Raw genomic sequence first — 10,762 nt, 5'->3', positions numbered from 1 at the left:
AAGAGAGAATCAAAGGCTTTTGATTTATTCAAGAAGCTGACTCTCCTGTTTCTTCAGAATAATGGTAAAGGAAAAACTGAGATAGAATTTAACTCACCAATTAAACTTGACATTCCTCTATTGCCTAAACATGCTGTCTGTATCAAAGAATTTGCCTGATCCTTGATGTCGTACATGCCTTCCATGAAGCCTTGGCCCTTCACCTGCCTTATCCAAGCACAAATTGATAAGCTGTTCACCCACTCATTTATTTACTCTTTCAATAAACACTTACTAAGTACTTGGTTCTAACTGTTTGCATAACACTGATTGTTAGAAATTAAAAGCAGACGAGGTTCATTCCTGACACTCTGAAGAAGATGCAGCATGTAGGGGGAAGGGACTTTAACAAGCAGCAGACACAACTTGGTGGCAGATGTAAGCTAAGTCTCCATATGCTATTGTGGCTTAGCAAAATGCCACAGATCAAGCAAGCCATAAGTCCACACTGGTACCTGCCATGGGATAAAATACATCACAAGCATAGAAACAGGCTCAATAGATGCACATAGAGGAAATACAGGGTGGTGTACAAAATTGGAGAACTATTGAGGAGAGTGTTGGGAGCCCAAACTATCTGGATAGACAAGAGGAACCATGACCATAATGCAAATGGAGGTATAATCAAATATGAATGTGCATTTTAGAAAGATCATGGAATATTAGCTTGGATAAATGAGAGAATACCAATCTAGACTTAGAAAAATAATTTAGTTTTGCCATCTAATTTTGAAACAATGATACTTTTTACATCCTAGGGTAGGAGCTTATGTTTGATGATGAAAGAACAAGATTGTGAAAATTGGAAACCAAAGCAGTGTTTATAGAAGCATGGTCAGAAGGCTTGCTGGAAGACCAGTAACATATTTCCTTACTCAATGATCAGAAGAGTGTGGTCTATCATGTTCTGTGAAATACAGGGAGAGGGAAGACGAGAGGAAGAGGGAAAGGGCGAGGTAGATGGAGAGGGAGGGGGGTTAATATTGATAGAGACACATGTTAAATCTTGTTTTCAACTAGCTATTGGTGTGATCTGCTCAGAGGCAAGTTTTGGAAGAAAGAGTGGTTAAATTCCCACCCCATCTATGCTGTGCAGGAAGGGAAAAGTCTTGATGCTCTGATTATCATTGTTTCTTTCTTGCTGATCACTGGCTAACAGTGCATGTATAGTTTGTAACACCGTCTCACTGGACTGTGGTTGATGTCCTTAGCAGCCTTCCCATGAGAAGTTTCTCAGTAGTTGCTGGAGAGATGGGAAATATTGGATATTGTTTCATCTGTGCATGTTCAAAGTGGACATCCTCAGAACCTTTGTCACATTGAAAAAATCCAATGATAAGAGAGCTACTGAAAGAAAAGAAAAGAAAAGAAAAGAAAAGAAAAAAGAACCTCACTCCTCTGCAAAGATATCAGCAAAAGATATAGCTATTTATAAATGACTTCGAAGTAGGCAAATTTAAACAAATTATCTCACTTCACTCTCCAATCCCTTGAAGTGTTTCATTTTGCATTGAGTCTAACAAATAAGGAATAACTAATGGCTTCCAAGGCTCTGATAGGCAGCAAAGTGAAGGTGATGGGACCATAGTGTTATTTGTATTTAATTTCCACTGGTTATTCTTCTTTCTGCCACAGTCTACCAAATACATAAATAGAAATAGAAACAAAACAAGGACTCAGTTCTGTACAATAGCAGAATGGAATGCATTGGAGACTTAAAACAAGGCTGCAGCAGAATTCATTGAAAGATCAACAGAGTTACAGGCAGTTTTTATGTGTCAAACATATTTTCAGAAGTCTAAGAAGGCTGAATTTTTCCCCACAAGGAAGACTGAATTTTTTCCTACAAAATAAAGGAAAGAAGATTTTAAGCTACATAGCGTTTCACTTATACATTGAGAACTATCCTGAAGGAAAGTTTCACAGAAAATTCATTCCAGGATACCTTGTCCCTGGGCCTGAGCAGAAGCAGCAAGGGGGTTGGCCACTGCCCTCTGTCGGACACGGTGTGTAAATGCATTGCTTACAGCAACTGGTTTTCTCATAATGTAAACAAAAGTTTAATTCCACATTTTTCACATTGAATATCATAGTTTCATGAGCAGTAATAATGTTAGCCTTCTTTTAGTGGCAGGAGGACCACAATGGTCAATGCAACTAGGAGGATTATAAATATAAACATTAAATCATTCAAACCAAATGGACCAACACAATTCACTTTAATATTGTAGTCTATGGAAGAACGAATCATGATTATCATTGTGCTTATGAATCATTTGGAAGTAGGGAAAGGAGGAAATGGGGGAAGGAAAGAAGAGGGACAAGAAGGGAAGGGCATGTGAGCCTTTCTCCTAATTAGTGTAATTTAATTGCATCAGTGAAGACCTTGACTTTTCATCTTTAACAAATGGACATGCGTTCTGAGTCAGGGCTTCCACAAACCCTGTCTTGTACATCACTAATCCTCACTGCTATCGTCTATCTTTCGAAGTTTGTGTAAAAAGCTTATTAGGAGATACATTTCTGGTTTTATCTGATCTCCCTTTGCATCTTCTAATCCTAAACTATCTCATTTGGCATCTCCAGCCTCCGTCTCTCCTGTGAACACAGTATGCTGTTTACACAGAATATGACAGTTTACTACTTTTGTTCATTAATAACAAGAATACACAACCTGAATATTTACTGTTTTTAATCATTGCCCCAAAACAAGCAAACCATCAGCACAGAGGCATTTTATAGAACACACTGGAAAGTAGCCATAAAGGCTTGGACCGACTAAGGACACAACCCCACTTAAACTTAAATATTTTTCCTTCAAATCTAATTCTCACTTTGCTACATACTCTGTCACCAGAAGCTTTCCTCAAAATTCTTACACCATATGTTTTTAACTAAGAAATGAAGGCATGCTGAACTGTGGTAGTGCCCCCAGGAACCTTTAGTGAAACTCTAGGGAAAACTCTGGAATGTTTTCTCTGTTCTTTCCAGGAAGCCACCTGACACTATCAGGTTTATTGTTTGTGCATCTTGGGACTCACACTTTGACCAAAGCAAAACTGTTGCTCTAATTCCAACCCATCATTGCCCAAGATTTAACTTGAATGAGGATTCCCCTGACAGGTTACACTTTAGAGTTTTCCGGGCCACAATGACATTTCTTTTCAGTTTGACGTAGAACCCAGAGATTGCATCTGACCAAAACATCACTGCGATTCTCTTTTCTCTGACTTATATATCAAAAAGTAACGGATGTTTCTGTATTATTTAATGCTAAAATAAGTTTTCAGAAGTAGCCTCACAGGCAGAGGAACACACGTTAGCAGTTTTGCTCTGCACTTTGCTGAGAATACGTACCTCCTAACCCTTCTTCTTCTTTCCACATCTCAGAAAACTACAGCAGGAAGTGTTCAGGGATACGAGTGTAAGCTTTATTCTAAGACTCGTGTGGTCTCAGGCTCATTCTCCCTCAACAGAAATTAAAAAATAAGGAGGGGTTTAACAAGCAAGTGGTAGCCTGCTGTAATAAAAAATAAATTAACCAAATAAATAGTTTGACAGTTTCAAAGAGCAGAAAGATCCCTTCCTGGGATATTGACTTTGTTGTTCCTTTTTCTTTTATATCAGGGTAGACATAAAAATATAAATCAAAAATTAATATATAAGTCTGAGCAGGAATAAGGCTATACTGTAGCACAAACTTGAATCAGTAAGTTGTTCAGATAAAAACTTTGGGCCTCCGTCTGGAGGGTTTTGCTCAGTGGTAAAGCCCATGCTTAGCTTGTACAAGGACCCAAACAGAGCTGCAGCCATGCCTCTCTCTACAAGCTATCTGTAACTAAAAAATAAACTGTGTCTTAGAAACTTTGTAATACAAGTCATAGAGTGCCCCCCCCCCAAATGTTATTCCTTAAAGCATGGTATAACACTCAGAAAAATTCTCTCATATAGGTAAATTGGATAAAACACACAGACATGAACCCCATATCATCCACAGATGTAATGAATGCATAAATCTATTAAAAAAGAATATATACTACTGAAGAAGATATGATACCAAATATACCAGAATTTTAATAATATCAACCAGCTTGTAATAGAAAAAAAGACTGTTCAAATATCATACTAGGTGGAATGGTGTGAATTAATGCATGGGGTCTGTGTCTGTCACTTCAGTCTCTGTGAGCTCTTATGAGGCCTGCTTAATTGATTCTGTGGCCTGCTGTCCTCTACCCCTCTGGGTACAATCCTCCCTCCCCCTCTTCTGTGGATTCCCCTGGCTCTGCCTAATGTTTGGCTGTGGGTCTCTGCATTTACTCCCATCAGCTGCTGGAGGAAGCCCTCTGATGACACCTGGGCTAGGCACTAATGAGTATAGAAGAACATTACTAAGGATCATTTCATTGACTTTTTCTTTTGCCAGTCATGCTTCACGCTGCCTTGTCTATGGTTCCTGGCCATCTAGAGAGTATTAGGCACAGACTTCCTCTTACAGAGTAGGCCTCAAGTTGAACCAGTCACTGATTTGCTACTCTGACAAGTTCTGTGCCACCATTGTCCCAGCAAATCTTGTAGGCAGGACAGACTGTAGGTACAAGGTTTTGTGGCTTGGAAGCCTTATTTTACCTTTTTTTGTTGTTGTTGTTCCTCTTTCTCCCAGTTGAAATAAACAAGATTTGTAAAAAGAAAACAATAGTTTAGTGACTGAGTATAAGATTGAATCTCTTAGAATACTTATACCATAAATATGTGTGTGGTAAGTTAGTGAGGGATGCAGGAAATTACAAAATATTTATTTTCTTACCCACAACGTTTAACTTAGAAGGTTTAAGAGTACTTGTAGTGAAGGAGAAATCTTACCACAAAAGAATGAAGCCAAAGTTGCATCAACAAAGAAGCAGAGACTTCTTCCTGGCCTTTTTCACCTCCTCTTGCTACTGAACAGACAACCAGAGATTGTTAACAATTGGAAGTGGATTGCTGCAATGCAATGTGGGTGAGAATTCAGGGCATTCTTTGATCAACTCCTTGTTATCCCACAGCTGTTGGCAAAGTCAGTGGAAAGCTGTGACAAACAAAATAGAATCTTGTGATAAAGGAGCTTGTGAGATTGCAAAGAAGATGCTGGCAGGCAACCAGAGCTGATTAGAATGGCTTTGAACAAAGATCACGTCAAGGGCAGTGCTGCTTGTTCCCATTATTAGAACCTTTTACATGGATTAAGGTAGCACACAGTAAACACTTTCAGATGAATAGAATCACTTCGAGAGAGAGGGAGCGAGAAGAAGAAGAAGAAGAAGAAGAAGAAGAAGAAGAAGAAGAAGAAGAAGAAGAAGAAGTAGAGACATACACACACACACACACAGAGAGAGAGAGAGAGAGAGAGAGAGAGAGAGAGAGAGAGAGAGAGAGAGAGAGAGAACATGATGCAGAATTTTTTAAAAGTAAAATTAAGGATATCAAGTCTCTTCTTGGTAACCTGCTGTCCTTCCTCTGAGTGCCACCAGGTCTCCCCCTCCAGGGGTCATGGTCACATGTGAGGCACCAGAGTACATGAGAAACTCATATCCCACTCTCCACTCAACTGTGGAGAATGTTCTGACCATTGGTTAGATCTGGGTAGGGGTTTAAAGTTTACCGCCTGTATTGTCCTTGGCTGAGATACTTGATACTCTATGAGCAGATACAGGGGGAGGTAATCCCCCTCAGGAACAGTCATAGGGGAGGGGAATAAGGGGAAAATGGGAGGGAGGGAAGAATGGGAGGATACAAGGGATGGGATAACCATTGAGATGTAACAAGAATAAATTAATTTAAAAAAATTTAAAAAAGGAAAATTAAGAAGTATATTTGGAAGAAATTCTGGATGTGGATGCTGTGTTCATAACTAAGTTAGACATTTAAAAGGCAGCTAAGGTTTAAGGAAGTCTACTTCTGAATAAAATCATAGGCATGAACAAAATTGAATTATGTCCTTTAAAGAATAAATACGGCCTATAGTTGCTAAGTTTCTTGGAGAATGGGAGCATAGTGCCAGTTCTGATTCAAAGGCAGCAAAGGAAGAATGGGGAGAGGATATAGAGGGGAAAAAAGATGCTTTAAGAAGAACATGAATTAAAACCATAGCCAAGAGGGGTGGAGAAATGATGCAGCAGTCAGAAGCACTTGCTGTTCGTGCTGATGACCTAAGGGTGGATCCAAGTACCAACATAGTGGCTCACAACCACCCATAGGCACACACTAGGTGCACATACATACATACAAGCAAAATGCAAATACACATAAAGTAAAGTAAACAAATCAGATTTTTAAAAAAAGAGTAGACAGAGACCAGAAAAAAAACTTTATGAAGAGAAAACTTCCAGGAACAAAAATTGCAATCTATATAGGAAGCCTACTGAACCTTTTTACACATTTTCAGTGTAATTTTCAAATTTCTAAAGTCCGGGAAATTCTTGATATTTTCCATTAAATCATTTTTTTCCCTAGTGGTGATAGTTACCTGTCTCCATCAATGCATATTGATTTTTGGAGCAGATGCCAATTTGTCTTGAATTTGCATTATAGACAAAAGGTAATCATATCTTGTTGAATGGGCATTTGGTCTGGCGTGGATGGAAGAACGTTGAGCCTTACATAGAGGTCAGCTTGATTTTGATATTGTCAAATGGTAAAGGACTCTTCTGTTTATGGCATCAGAGGAGAAGCTGAATATTCAGCCATTAGTGCTGTTCATTAAATATTCAGCTTTCCTCCTTTGACCATATGAATCCTGTTAAACTTCCTGGCCAGCTTGAAATGGCTTTGACCTTAGGGAGATGAGCGGAATTCTATCGGCCAGGTCTGGTTAAATGCCTTTACAAATCAGTGCTCACCTTAGCAGCCCCTCTCTTGTCTTCTGCCATGGTTCCCAGCAAAGCTACATAGTAGTCTGTTGGCCTGAGGAAGGACAACACTGAGGGGACTCTTAGCTCACTCAGAATGAACCTGTTTGGAGAGAGACTCATCATGGCTCTGTGAAGCCACTATGACTTAAAGTCATTCAGTGTATGACTTAGATCATCCTCTGATTTGTGTACTGAGAAAGAATGGTTTTCAGACTTAAAAGAATGTTATTTTTTCCCATCACATAATGAAAGCTTTTTTAGCCTCTCATCGTTTGTTTTTCATTGAGGATCTTTCTTTAACAAGTTTGCTTTCACTACTCCTGATCTAGTAACTTTTAGTTAACTTTTTCCACCTGGTCACATTGGTTTCAACCACGTAGAATGTTTCTAATTAAGTCTCTTTTTAAAATAAAATTCAAACTTTTAAAGAAAATATGAATAAAATATTGAACAATTCTGTGGAAAAGTACTGATAGTGTATTTTTCTTCGATCCACTATTTAAAATTCATCAACATTAGGATAACTTGCAGTAAGACCGGCTTTTGCCCCAGCTTCTTTAGTCATATTTATAATTCATGGAAGAGAAGGCCCATTGTTGTTGTATCATATTTTACTGCTGAGAACAAAGAGTTCAAGGCTTTTATTTTATTCAAAATGATCATTAATTTTTTCTTTCCTTTTTCCCCTTTCTTTCTACAGCCAGTTAATATGAAAGCAGATAGCTTTCAAATACATGAACACACTATGTAAAGCCATGTGCTTGACTTCCCTACTTCTTCAGAGGCCAGGAAGTGGTAGGATTATTTCTGCTACTTCTAAAGGATGAGTCACTGGGGGCAGTTTCCGAGTGGTGTTGGTCACCTCTGCATTTCATTACACACTTGTACTGGATAACGAGAGTCACCTGCCAGTGTGAAGCAAACCAGCCAGAGGGGAGCAAACACTCAGCTGCCCCTAAGACTGACACTGGCCAGTCACTGCTGAGGAGACTAGTTGAGCAAACCCAGGTCTTGTCTACATCACGAGCTGTCTTAACAAATTAGTCAGTGGGCTTTTCATTTGACCTGTAAAATAAGCGCATTTTTTTCTTTTTTTTTTCTTTTTTTTTAAAATATAGTTTATTAAGTTATTCATATTACATCTCAATTGTTATCCCATCCCTTGTATCCTCCCATTCCTCCCTCCCTCCCATTTTCCACTTACTTCCTTCCCCTATGACTGTGACTGAGAGGGACCTCTTCCCACTGTATATGCTCATAGCGTATCAAGTCTCCATGTTTAAATAGATAAAGAATTAAAGCATGATTTTCTTAAACCTTTGAGCTGTTCTGAGATCACTCAGCCAATGTTCCTATTTGGGAAGCAGAGCTTTGGAAATTACTTGGATTAGGTAATTTCTACTAGGAGGTGTGTCTGTAAAGGGCTGTTTTCATTACCTTACCTTTTACCGTATGTCTCAGAGACATAAAGGGAACTATCAAGGCACCATGTATATACAGACAAATGCATGTAGCTAAATGCATGTAAGTTTAGTTAACTGTTTGAAAAATGCTATAACTCTGTGCTAAGTAGGACACAGATTTTAGGTTATAAATTGTGTCTAAACTGCTTCAGAGGCAGAGTAATTGTCCTGATATACTGCAAGGGAACACATAGCCGAAGGGAATGGTTCTGGGTTTACCTCATAGGCTCGGACTTCTCCAGCCATTGCTTTCTGTGCTTTTGAGGAGCTGTGTTCTCAGTCTGAGAGTCTATCCCTAACTGGCATTGGGTTTTATGCTTTTATGTATTATGTCTCTGTTGTATCCATATAAACACTTCTGTAGCATGATAATTAGTCTGTAATTTTTAGCTTGTTCTTCTGAGATAGAAGAGGAGTTCTTTGAGTTTGAAATGATACTTAAGCTGTTAGGGACATTTCTATAACAGGCAAGCTGTTATCAAAAATGCATAGGACTTTATCCCACATATATTAGGAGCAGCATAATCTGGTCAATTTTAGTTGGTGTGATATACCAATAGCTCCATATATGTGTGACTCTGTAAATGTTCTAATGATTCAGGATAAAAATGTGAACTGATAGCCCTCATAACATGATGACATCAACAGCATTTTCTATCAACTTGAGAAGTTTACTGAGGCAAGGGTTGGCACACAGTCTGCATAAACAAACTGTTCTTCTGTATTTTTTTTTTAATCTAGTAAGGATAGTGTTGGGACCAAATAAGTTGAGTAAACTTGAGAAGTAAAGCAAGGATGTTTCTCCACCAGGGGGAGTTTCTAATTAGCCTGCAACCTCAGATGGGCAGATCCACTTAGAGATAACCTTATAGGTCTCACTGGAATACATTTATCAGCTCTTTCAAAAGCCCTTCTACCATTACAAGATAAATGCCATGGACTCTCTGCCTTTCTGGAAGCCTGAGATCTACTTCCCTTCTTTGTAGCTGGTATTACAGCCTGCTCAGGTTCAAGCATCAGGTGCAGATGGCAATACATCAGCTGCTGAGGGTAATTACCTGATGATGTCTATTGGGATAAAATGTAGCCAAGAGACATTTGAGCTGCCTTTAAATATACTGAGCCATTAAGGTATATAAAAATAATCACTCAACTAATATTACTGTGCAGTGTTAGGACACAAATATAAAGAGGGACCGTTCATAATTTTACACCTAATTAATGTGCAATAAGAGGTTAGTTTCTCTGTAATTGAATAACAGCCTGAGTTGAGGGCTGAGTCTCCTAACATGTCTTGGATCATAAGCTTGAATGGCCTTCCTATGAGTGGCTTAAAGCACACCTGCCAATGTCTTGTCTGCCTCAGAGATATGGGTAGTTTAACAGAGTATATAAATGTCAGGGAAGTCCTTTGATTATGAACAATGAGTCACAACGTGGTTATGGACCTCACGGGTTATTTATTGTGGGTCTAGGGCATCTTAAAACTGTGAGCATTAACATAATACAGTTGTGGCTCTTTGGTTTCCTCCATCTAAGGGATTAAGTGGGGAAAGGCCATCAGAGCACTTTTCACTTTCATGCTTGACTACTTAAAGGACTCCCATAGAAAATAAATCCACATTTTTATGGATTTGGGAACAGTTAATATTTTATGGAGACACTTTGCCTCCAGGATTACAAAGAAAGGCAGATATACAACCAAGTGAGCACTGCTTCGTGTTGAGTGTTACAGATTTTTTAAGTGGTCATTCTCACTTCTATAGTCTCAAGTACATTTGGCGTTTGAAGCAGTACTTGTGTATTATCACATTTAATCTGTTTAAAACAAGTGGTGGAGACTACACTCCCAGCCTCACTTTGCAGTTGAAACTATTGAGGCTCAAAAAGAGTAATTTGTCCTCTTTCAAGTGTAGAGATTTTTCAAGTCAAATGTCCATGGATTTTTATTTAGGACACACTGATGCTTCAGTTATAAAAGTAGTGTGGAAGGGAAAAATAGTTTCCCTGCTTGTCACCAGCTTGCCATCACTTTTCATGGGTTGCAAAGGATACTGACCTCTGCCAACCTACTCTTTCTGATAATCCTAAAACAAGACACCAAGTAAAAGTTGATGGGAAAAGTACATTATTATGATTATTATGAATATTATTAATACTACACATGTATGAATTTGTTCATTAGTGCCTTGTAAGTTGAATTTTACCATAAATCAGATACAATCAAAACTCAAGGGCATTACAGAAGTCCTTTGATATTATTAAATATTTGATACCAATGATATGGCAGCTAAGACAGGCAATCTCTGCTCTTTTGACACAGATGTTAGTACATTTTACAAACTCACTGCAAATAGGCATTTAATGACCTTA

This window comes from Acomys russatus, chromosome 27 (assembly GCF_903995435.1).
Source record: "Acomys russatus chromosome 27, mAcoRus1.1, whole genome shotgun sequence".
Lineage (NCBI taxonomy): Eukaryota > Metazoa > Chordata > Mammalia > Rodentia > Muridae > Acomys > Acomys russatus.
Note: the sequence above shows the minus strand (reverse complement) of the source record.